Source organism: Nomascus leucogenys, chromosome 22a, assembly GCF_006542625.1.
Source record: "Nomascus leucogenys isolate Asia chromosome 22a, Asia_NLE_v1, whole genome shotgun sequence".
In the NCBI taxonomy this organism is placed as follows: Eukaryota; Metazoa; Chordata; class Mammalia; order Primates; family Hylobatidae; genus Nomascus; species Nomascus leucogenys.
Window position 1 is genome coordinate 61574085 of NC_044402.1, and position 12040 is coordinate 61586124.

Genomic DNA, 12040 nt, shown 5'->3' on the forward strand with positions numbered 1-12040 from the left:
GGTTGTGGCAATGCTTTATATTTGTGTAATGCTTTATCGTTTAAAAAGAGCACATTAGCATACGTTGCCTCATCTGATCAAAATGTACTTTTTAATCATTTAAGTAAACATAGATGCCTCATGTATTTTTCACCTTCATCCACAAAAGATTTAAGAAAATCATATAGCCGTGTCTCTTCTTATATTACTCTTATTTTATTGTTACAGTTCCTACAATATAAACTAAATCAATATAGACGTTGTTTTCACTGAAGGCCAAAGTCTACTTTGTAATTAGTAAAAATTATACCTATGAGTGAAACCACTCTACTGAGCACTGTTATTCAAACAGTTCAAAGACCATTAGTGATCAAAGTGTGTTAATCAGTTAACTAACATAAGCCTGAAAGATCTCCTATTTCTCCACTCAAGTTAGCACTATCCATAAAGTTCATGCAAACTTGACTGGAGAATAAGATACCTTTTAGGGCTAGTCAACTTGAAATAATATGTTATTAATAATGCTCTCTTAAAAGAAATAACGAAAACTATTAACTTTCAGGCTGACAAAAACATTTAACTGTTTAAGCATACCACGATAGTTTATTTATGTTACTAATAATGAAGATCAGATCAACGTATATTTTTAAAAGTATAATATTTAGGTTTCATTCAATCATTTATTTCAGAAACCATCAGAGATCTCTGCAATTCTAATTTATTCATACTATTTTCTATTACTGGGTCAACTGACAAATCTACTTTATTTGCTGTTCTCTTCCCACAAAATACAAGGGAGAAATGTTTTCAAAGAGCATCAATTTGTTGTAAAGTTTTTATTAATATGTGAGAAGCTTATAAACAAATACATTTCATTAATTATAGCACCTTAAAGGAAGTAAAAATTAGAGAGTTTGGGTGGAAATATCAGTATCTGATATTGTTATAAATCCATCATTGAGACAAGTCAAATTAATTTATAGGAAGGCAGTTCTACAGATATGTCCTGCTTTAAGCAAAATCAAGCATGAAGATACCTAATCTCATAGCAAATTTCAATGCAGAGATGATTCTTGTTGTCTTAGGATTTGTTGCTTTACCAAAAAGATTTACTGAAAGGTTTAAATGGATCATTATTTTAATGCAACTGAAACAATTTTATTTACCAAAAAATTAAGTTGCATACAATTTTGTGGGTACATTTCTAATGCACAAAGCTAAGTTTAACTGTATTCACCTTTTAAAAATTAAACTTAATTTTTTAATTGATACAATAATTGTACATATTTATGGAGTATAAAGTGGTGTTTCCATACACATATAGTGATCAAATCAGGGTAATTAGCATATGCATCATCTCAAATATTTAGCATTTCTTTGTGTTGGGAACATTCAATATCCTCCTTCTAGCTATTTGAAACTATATATTATTGCTCACACCTGTAATCCCAGCAGTTTGAGAGGCTGAGATGAGTGGATCACTTGAGGTCAGGTGTTTGAGACCAGCCTGGCCAACATGGTGAAACCCCATCTCTACTAAAAATACATGGTGGTATGTGCCTGTAATCCCAGCTGCTCGGGAGGCTGAGGCAAGAGAATTGCTTGAACCCGAGGGGCAGAGGTTGCAGTGAGCTGAGATTGCATCACTGCACTCCACTCTGGGCGACAAGAAAGGAAGGAAGGAAAGAAGGGAGGAAGGGAGGGAGGGAGGGAGGGAGGGAGGGAGTTGCTGTGACAGGATTTTATTCTTTTTATGGCCTAATAGTATTCCATTGTGTATATACCACATTTTCTCTATCCATTCATCTGTTGTTGGACATCTAGGATGATTCCATATGTTAGCTATTGTGAATACTACTGCAATAAACATGCAGATGTATTTTCAATATACTGATTTCCTTTCCTTTGGATAAAGGCCCAGTAGTGGGATTGCTGGATCATGTGGTAGTCCAATTTGTAGTTTTCTGAGAAATCGCCATACTGTTCTCCATAGTGGCTGCACTAATTTACATTGCCACCAACAGTGTATAAGAGTTCCCTTTTCTCCACATCCTTGCCAGCATTTGTTATTTTTTGTCTTTTTGATAATAGCCATCCTAACTGGGGTGAGATGATACCTCATTGTGGTTTTGATTTGCATATTCCTGATGACTAGTGATGCTGAACATTTTTTAACATCATATTTGTTAGTTTTAACCATGATTTGTTAGTCATTTCTAGGTCTTTTGAGAAATGTCTGTTCAGATCATTTGTCCATTTTAAACTTTGTTTTTTGCTGCTGAGATGTTTGAGTTCCTTGTATATTCTGGATATTATCCCCTTGTCAAATGAATGGTTTGCAAATATTTTCTCCCATTATGTAGGTTGTCTTTTCATTCTGTCGATGTTGTTTTTGCCTGTGCAGACACTTTGTGCTTTAGTATAATCCCATTTGTTTGTTTTTGCTTTTGGTGCCTGCACTATTAAGGTCTTATTTATAAAATCTTTTCCCAAACTAATGTCCTGAAGCATTTCTTTTATGTTTTCTTCTAGAAGTTTTATTGTTTCGGGTCTTACTTTTAGGTCTTTTATCTATTTTGAGTTGATTTTTTATAGGTTGAGAGGTAGGAGTCTAGTTTTATTCTTCTGCATATGGATATTCAGTTTTTCCAGCACCACTTATTGAAGAGACTGTCCTTTTCCCAATGTGCCTTATTGGCACCTTCATCAATAATGAGTTGGCTATAGATACATTAATTAATTTCTGAGTTATCTATTCTGTTTCATTGGTCTGCGTGTCTGTTTTTATGCTAGTATCATGCTGTTTTGGTTACTACTGCTTTGTAAGATATTTTGAAGGCTGGTAGTGTGATTCCTCTAACTTGGCTGGCTGGCTTGCTTGTTTATTTATTTCGTTGTTTTGCTCAGCATTGGTTTGGCTACTTGGAGTCTTTTGTGGTTTCATACAAATTTTAGGATTTCTTTTTGTATTTCTGTGAAGAATATCATGGGCATTTGGGTAAGGATAGCATTGAATCTGTAGTTTACTTTGGGTAGTATTGTCATTGTAACAATATTAATTCTTATAATCCATGAGCTTGAGATGTCTTTCCATTTGTTTGTATCTTCATTAATTTCATTCTTCAGTGTTTTGTAGTTTCCTTATAAAAGTCTTTCACCTCCTTGATTACATTTATTCCTAGGTATTTTATTTTTTGTAGCTATTACAAATGGGATTGCCTTCTTGATTTTATTTTCAGCTAGTTCATGGTTCATGTATGGAAATGCTGCTTTTTTATATTGATTTCATATCCTGCAACTTTACTGAATTTGTTTTATTCTGTTTTTTGATAGAGTCTTTAGGTTTTTCTATACATAAGATCATGGAATTTGCAAACAAGAACAAATTGATTTCCTGCTTTCCAATTTATATGCCTTTTATTTCTTTCTCTTGACTAATTGTTCTGGCTAATACTTCTAATACTATGTAGAATAAACATGGTGAAAGTGGACATACTTGTCTTCTTCCAGTTCTTAGAAAAAAATCTTTTAGCTTTTCCCTATTCAGTATGATGTTAGCTGTGAGTTTGTCATATATGGCCTTTATTATTTTGAGGTATGTTCCTTCTGTGCCTAGTTGATTGAAAGTTTTTATTATAAACAGATGTAGAATTTTATCAAGTGCTTTCTCTGCATCTATTGAGATGATCATAAGGTTTTTAGTAGTCCTTCATTCTATTCATAAGATGTATGACATTTAATGATTTGCATATATTGAATCATCCTTGTATTCGTGAGATAAATCACACTTGACCACGGTGTATTATCTTTTTGATGTGTTCTTGGATTGGATTTGCTAGTATTTTGTTGAGGATTTTTGTATCTATGTTTATCAGGAATACTGGCCTATAGTTTCCTTTTTTTGTTGTGTCCTTGTCTGCTTTTGGTACCAGGGTTATGCTGCCCTCATAAAATGAGTTAGGAAAAATTTTCTCTGCTGCATTCTGTGAAATAGTTTGACAAGAATTGATACTAATTCTTTAAAGATTCAGGAGAATTCAGCAGTGAAGCCATCCAGTCCTTGACATTTCTTTATTGGGAGATTTTATGTTACTGACTCAATCTTGTTACTTGTTATTAGCCTGTTTGAGTTTTCTGTTTTTTCTTGGTTGAATTTTGGTATTGTTTATGTCCAGGAAATTATCTATTTTCTTTTGGTTTTTTTAATTTATTGTCATGTATTTGTTCATAGTAGTCTCTAATAACTCTTTGTATTTCTATGGTATCTGTTGTGACATCTCCTTTTTATTTATTTTATTTATTTGGATCATCTCTCTTTTTTCTTAATCTAGCTAATAGTTTGTTGCTTTTGGTTATCGTCTCCAAAAAAAATGCAATTTTTGTTTCAGTGATTTTTGTACTTTTTTTCTTAGTCTCAATTTTATTAATTTCTGCTCTGATATTTCCGTCTCTGATTTCTTCTACTAATTTGGGGTTTAGTTTCTTCTTTCTTTTCTAGTTCTTTGAGATGTACCTTTAGGTTGTTTATCTGAGATCTTTGTAGTTTTTTAATGTAGCCATTTATTGCTATAAACTTGCCTCTTACTACTGCTTTTGCTATGTCTTCTAGTTTTGGTATATTGTGTTTTTATTTTTATTTACTTCAAGGAATATTTAAATTTCTCTATCCATTGGTCACTCAGGAGCCTGTTATTTAATTTCCATGTATTTGTATAGTTTTGAATATTTATCTTGTTATTGATTTCTAGTTTTATTCCATTGTGGTCTGAGAAGATAGTAGATATGTTTTCAATTTTTAAAAATTTGTTGAGATTTGTTTTGTGTTCTAATACATAGTCCTGAAGAATGTTCCACATGCTGATGAAAAAGATTTGTATTTACCAGCTGTTGAGTAAAATGTTCTATGTTGAGTAAAATATCTATTAGGTCCATTTGGTCTATGGTGCAGTTTATATCTAATATTTCTTTGTTAATTTCCTGTCTAGATGATCAATCCAATGTTGAGAGTGGGGTGTTGAAGTTCTCAAATGTTATTGTATTGGAGTCTATCTCTCCTTTTAGATCAAATAATATTTACTCAATATATCTGAGTGCTCCAGTTTGGGGCACATATACATTTACAATTATTATATTCTCTTGCTGAATCGATCCCTTTATTATTATGTAATGTCTCTCTTTGTCTCTTTGTACAGCTTTTGACTTGAAGTCTATTTTGTCCAAGTATAGCTACTCCTGCTTGCTTTTAGTTTCTGTTTTTATTGAATACTTTTTATTTGAGCCCTTCACTTTCAGTGTGATTATCCTTAAAGATGAGGTGAGTTTCTTTTAGGCAGAATATAGTTGGGTCTTATTTTATTATTATTATTCAGCCAGTCTATATCTTTTAAACGAGGAATTTAATCCATTTATATTCAAGGTTATTACTGATAGGTGATGACTTAATGTCATTTTATTGATTGTTTTTTAGGGTTTTTTTGTATATCCTTTGTTCCTTACTTCCTTTCCTACTGTTTATTTTTACTATTGGGTAGTTTTCTGTAGTGATGAGTTTTTATTCCTTCCCTTTCTCCTTTGTGTATCTGCTCTACCATTGAGTTTTATAGTTTCTCATGTTTTCATGGTGGTGGTTATTGTTTTTTTCATTTCCAGATGTAAGACTCCCTTAGGTATTTCTTAAAAAATTGGTCTAATGGTGATGATTTCCATTAGTTTTTGCTTGTTTATGAAAGATTTTATTTTCTTCTTTTATGATGAATGGCTTTGCTGGATATAACGTTTGTGGCTGCCAAGTATTTTTCTTTCACTACTTTGAATATATCATCTCATTCTCTCTTGGCCTCTAAAATTTCTGCTGAAAAATGTAATGGAGATTTTCATATATTTGACTTAAAACTTTTATCTTGTTGCCTTTAAAATTCTTTATTTGTCTTTCACTCTTGACAATTTTAGTATAATCTGCCTCAGAGAGAATATGTTAGGTTTAATCCATTTGGGGTTCATCAAGATTCCTGGGCCTGAATATCTGTCTTTCTCCCAAGACTTGGGAAGTTTTCAGTTATTATCTCATGAAATATGTTTTCCTCATCTTTCTGCATGTTTTCTCCTTCTGGAACACCCATAATACCAACAACAGTTGTTCACTTACTGGTATCCTATAAGTTCTGTAGGCTTTCTTCACTTTTTTTTTTTTACCTTCCTTTATTATTTCAGAAGACCCATTTTCAAGTCCAGAAATTCTTTCTTCTGGTCTAATCTGTTGTTGAACCTCTTAGTTGTATTTTTTTATTTCCTTCACTGAATTCTTCAGCTCTAGGATTTTTGTTTTGTTCTTTTTTATGATATTGATCTCTGTTGAATATCTCATTCAAATCATGAATTATTTTCCTCATTTCATTAAATTGTCTTTATATTTTCTTGTATCTCACTGAAATTCCTAAAGATTTTTTAAAAATTATTTTTCTGGCATTTCATGTATTTGTTTATTATTGTTAGTGTAAAATTACTGTTTTTCTTTGGAGGAGTAATGTGTCCTTGATTTTTCAATTTTGATGTGTTCCTATGTTGATTTCTGAGCATCTGGTGAAAAAGTCACTTCTTCTAATTTTACAGAGTAGGTTTCGTAGGGAAAGACTTACTTGTATGAGTGGATCTTAGGATGTAGATTTGGTGGGATACATTGGCCTTGGTTCTAGGTGAATTCAGTAGTGTAGACTTCATATAGTTTCTTCAGTTATCATCTGCACTAATGACATGTTACACATGAATATGACATTATGTTGTCTGAGAATAGTTCAACCAGGCTGGGAGCAGTGGCTCACATCTGTAATCCCAGCACTTTGGGAGAGCAAGGCAGGCAGATCACTTGAGGTCATGAGTTCGAGACTAGCATGGTCAACATGGAGAAACCCTATCTCTACTAAAAACACAAAAATTAGCTGGGCGTGGTGGTGTACACATGTAGTCCCAGCTACTGGGGAGGCTGAAGCAGGAAAATTGCTTGAACCCAGCAGATGGAGGTTATAGTGACCCAAAGTCATGCCAAGGTACTCCAGCCTGGGCAAGGGAGCAAGACTCTGTCTCAAAAAAAGAGAATAGTCAACCAATACCCATGAAGACACTACTCTTTGCAAGTCCTAAGCCAATCACTATGTGAACTTATACCAGTTTTGTTTTTTTTTTAATTATACTTTAAGTTTCAGGGTACATGTGCACAACATGCAGGTTAGTTACATATGTATACATGTGCCATGTTGGTGTGCTGCACCCAGCAACTCGTCATTTAACATTAGGTATATCTCCAAATGCTATCCCTCCTCCCTCCCCCCACCCCACAACAGGCCCCGGTGTGTGATGTTCCCCTTCCTGTGTCCATGTGTTCTCATTGTTCCCACCTATGAGTGAGAACATACAGTGTTTAGTTTTCTGTCCTTGCGATAGTTTGCTGAGAATGATGGTTTCCAGCTTCATCCATCTCCCTACAAAGGACATGAACTCATCATTTTTATGGCTGCATAGTATTCCATGGTGTATATATGCCACATTTTCTTAATCCAGTCTATCATTGTTGGACATTTGGGTTGGTTCCAAGTCTTTGCTGTTGTGAATAGTGCCGCAGTAAACATATGTGTGCATGTGTCTTTATAGCAGCATGATTTATGGTCCTTTGGGTATATACCCAGTAATGGGATGGCTGGGTCAAGTGGTATTTCTAGTTCTAGATCCCTGAGGAATCGCCACACTGACTTCCACAATGGTTGAACTAGTTTACAGTCCCACCAACAGTGTAAAAGTGTTCCTATTTCTCCACATCCTCTCTAGCACCTGTTGTTTCTTGACTTTTTAATGATTGCCATTCTAACTGATGTGAGATGGTATCTCATTGTGGTTTTGATTTGCATTTCTCTGATGACCAGTGATGATGAGCATTTTTTCATGTGTCTGTTGGCTGCATAAATGTCTTCTTTTGAGAAGTGTCTGTTCATATCCTTCGCCCACTTTTTGATGGGGTTGTTTGTTTTTTTCCTGTAAATTTGTTTGAGTTCATTGTAGATTCTGGATATTAGCCCTTTGTCAGATGAGTAGATTGCAAAAATTTTCTCCCATTCTGTAGGTTGCCTGTTCACTCTGATGGTAGTTTCTTTTGCTGTTCAGGAGCTCTTGAGTTTAATTAGATCCCATTTGTCAATTTTGGCTTTTGTTGCCATTGTTTTTGGTGTTTTAGACATGAAGTCCTTGCCCATGCCTATGTCCTGAATGGTATTGCCTAGGTTTTCTTCTAGGGTTTTTATGGTTTTAGGTCTAACATTTAAGTCTTTAATCCATCTTGAATTAATTTTTATATAAGATGTAAGGAAGGGATCCAGTTTCAGCTTTCTACATATGGCTAGCCAGTTTTCCCAGCACCATTTATTAAATAAGGAATTGTTTTCCCAGTTCTTCTTTTTGTCAGCTTTGTCAAAGATCAGATAGTTATAGATATGCGGCATTATTTCTGAGGGCTCTGTTCTGATCCATTGGTCTATATGTCTGTTTTGGTACCAGTACCATGCTGTTTTGGTTACTGTAGCCTTGTAGTATAGTTTGAAGTCAGGTAGTGTGATGCTTCCAGCTTTGATCTTTTGGCTTAGGATTGACTTGGCGATGCGGGCTCTTTTTTGGTTCCATATGAACTTTAAAGTAGTTTTTTCCAATTCTGTGAAGAAAGTCATTGGTAGCTTGATGGGGATGGCATTGAATCTATAAATTACCTTGGGCAGTATGGCCATTTTCACAATATTGATTCTTCCTACCCATGAGCATGGAATGTTCTTCCATTTGTTTGTATCCTCTTTTATTTCATTGAGCAGTGGTTTGTAGTTCTCCTTGAAGAGGTCCTTCACATCCCTTGTAAGTTGGATTCCTAGGTATTTTATTCTCTTTGAAGCAATTGTGAATGGGAGTTCACTCATGATTTGGCTCTCTGTTTGTCTGTTATTGATGTATAAGAATGCCTGTGATTTTTGCACATCGATTTTGTATCCTGAGACTTTGCTGAAGTTGCTTATCAGCTTAAGGAGATTTTGGGCTGAGACAGTGGGGTTTTCTAAATATACAATCATGTCATCTGCAAACAGGGACAATTTGACTTGCTCTTTGCCTAATTGAATACCCTTTATTTCCTTCTCCTGCCTGATTGCCCTGGCCAGAACTTCTAACACTATGTTGAATAAGAGTGGTGAGAGAGGGCATCCCTGTCTTGTGCCAGTTTTCAAAGGGAATGCTTCCAGTTTTTGCCCATTCAGTATGATATTGGCTGTGGGTTTCTCATAGATAGCTCTTATTATTTTGAGATACGTCCCGTAAGTGCATAATTTATTGAGAGTTTTTAGCATGAAGCGTTGTTGAATTTTGTCAAAGGCCTTTTCTGCATCTATTGAGATAATCATGTGGTTTTTGTCATTGCTTCTGTTTATATGCTGGATTATGTTTATTGATTTGCGTATGTTGAACCAGCCTTGCATCCCAGGGATGAAGCCCACTTGATCATGGTGGATAAGCTTTTGGATGTGCTGCTGGATTCGGTTTGCCAGTATTTTATTGAGGATTTTTGCATCAATGTTCATCAGGAATATTGGTCTAAAATTCTCTTTTTTTGTAGTGTCTCTGCCAGGCTTTGGAATCAGGATGATGCTGGCCTCATAAAATGATTTAGGGAGGATTCCCTCTTTTTCTATTGATTGGAATAGTTTCAGAAGGAATGGTACCAGCTCCTCCTTTTGCCTCTAGTAGAATTTGGCTGTGAATCCATCGGGTCCTGGACATTTTTTGGTTGGTAAGCTATTAATTATTGCCTCAATTTCAGAGCCTGTTATTGGTCTATTCAGAGATTCAATTTCTTCCTGGTTTAGTCTTGGGAGGGTGTATGTGTCGAGGAATTTATCCATTTCTTCTAGATTTTCTAGTTTATTTGCATAAAGGTGTTTATAGTATTCTCTGAAGGTAGTTTGTATTTCCGTGGGATTGTGGTGATATCCCCTTTATCATTATTTATTGCGTCTATTTGATTCTTCTCTCTTTTCTTCTTTATTACTCTTGCTAGAAGTCTCTCAGTTTTGTTGATCTTTTCAAAAAACCAGCTCCTGGATTCATTGATTTTTTGAAGGGTTTTCTGTGTCTCTATTTCCTTCAGTTCTGCTCTGATCTTAGTTATTTCTTGCCTTCTGCTAGCTTGTGAATGTGTTTGCTCTTGCTTCTCTAGTTCTTTTAATTGTGATGTTAGGGTGTTAATTTTAGATCTTTCCTGCTTTCTCTTGTGGGCATTTAGTGCTATAAATTTCCCTCTACACACTGCTTTGAATGTGTCCCAGAGTTTCTTGTATGGTGTGTCTTTGTTCTCGTTGGTTTCAAAGAACATCTTTATTTCTGCCTTAATTTTGTTATGTACCCAGTAGTCATTCAGGTTGTTCAGTTTCCATGTAGTTGAGCGGTTTTGAGTGAGTTTCTTAATCCTGAGTTCTAGTTTGATTGCACTGTGGTCTGAGAGACAGTTTGTTATAATTTCTGTTCTTTTACATTTGCTGAGGAGTGCTTTACTTCCAACTATGTGGTCAATTTTGGAATAAGTGTGGTGTGGTGCTGAGAAGAATGTATATTCTGTTGATTTGGGGTGGAGAGTTCTGTAGATGTCTATTAGGTCTGCTTGGTGCAGAGCTGAGTTCTATTCCTGGATATCCTTGTTAACTTTCTGTCTCATTGATCTGTCTAATGTTGACAGTGGGGCGTTAAAGTCTCCCATTATTATTGTGTGGGAGTCTAAGTCTCTTTATATGTCTCTAAGGACTTGCTTTATGAATCTGGGTGCTCCTGTATTGGGTGCATATATATTTAGGATAGTTTGCTCTTCTTGTTGAATTGATCCCTTTACCATTATGTAATGGCCTTCTTTGTCTCTTTTGATCTTTGTTGGTTTAAAGTCTGTTTTATCAGAGACTAGGATTGCAACATCTGCTTTTTTTTGTTTTCCGTTTGCTTTGTAGATCTTCCTCCATCCCTTTGTTTTGAGCCTATGTGTGTCTCTGCACGTGAGATGGGTTTCCTGAATACAGCACACTGATGGGTCTTGACTCTTTATCCAATTTGCCAGTCTGTGTCTTTTAATTGGAGCATTTAGCCCATTTACATTTAAGGTTAATATTGTTATGTGTGAATTTGATCCTGTCATTATGATGTTAGCTGGTTATTTTGCCCATTAGTTGATGCAGTTTCTTCCTAGCCTCGATGGTCTTTACAATTTGGCATGTTTTTGCAGTGGCTGGTACCAGTTGTTCCTTTCCATGTTTAGTGCTTCCTTCAGGAGCTCTTTTAGGGCAGGCCTGGTGGTGACAAAATCTCTGAGCATTTGCTTGTCTGTGAAGGATTTTATTTCTCCTTCAGTTATGAAGCTTAGTTTGGCTGGATATGAAAATCTGGGTTGAAAATTCTTTTCTTTAAGAATGTTGAATATTGGCCCCCACTCTCTTCTGGCTTGTAGAGTTTCTGCTGGGAGATCAGCTGTTAGTCTGATGGGCTTCCCTTTGTGGGTAACCTGACCTTTCTCTCTGGCTGCTCTTAACATTTTTTCCTTCATTTCAACTTTGGTGAATCTGACAATTATGTGTCTTGGAGTTGCTCTTCTCGAGGAGTATCTTTGTGGCGTTCTCTGTATTTCCTGAATTTGAATGTTGGCCTGCCTTGCTAGATTGGGGAAGTTTTCCTGTATAATATCCTGCAGAGTGTTTTCCAACTTGGTTCCATTCTCCCTGTCACTTTCAGGTACACCAATCAGACGTAGATTTGGTCTTTTCACATAGTCCCATATTTCTTGGAGGCTTTGTTCGTTTCTTTTTATTCTTTTTTCTCTAAACTTCTCTTCTCACTTCATTTCATTCATTTGATCTTCCATCACTGATACCCTTTCTTCCAGTTGATCAAATCGGCTACTGAGGCTTGTGCATTTGTCACGTAGTTCTTGTGCCTTGGTTTTCAGCTCCATCAGGTCCTTTAAGGACTTCTCTGCATTGGTTATTCTAGTTAGCCGTTTGTC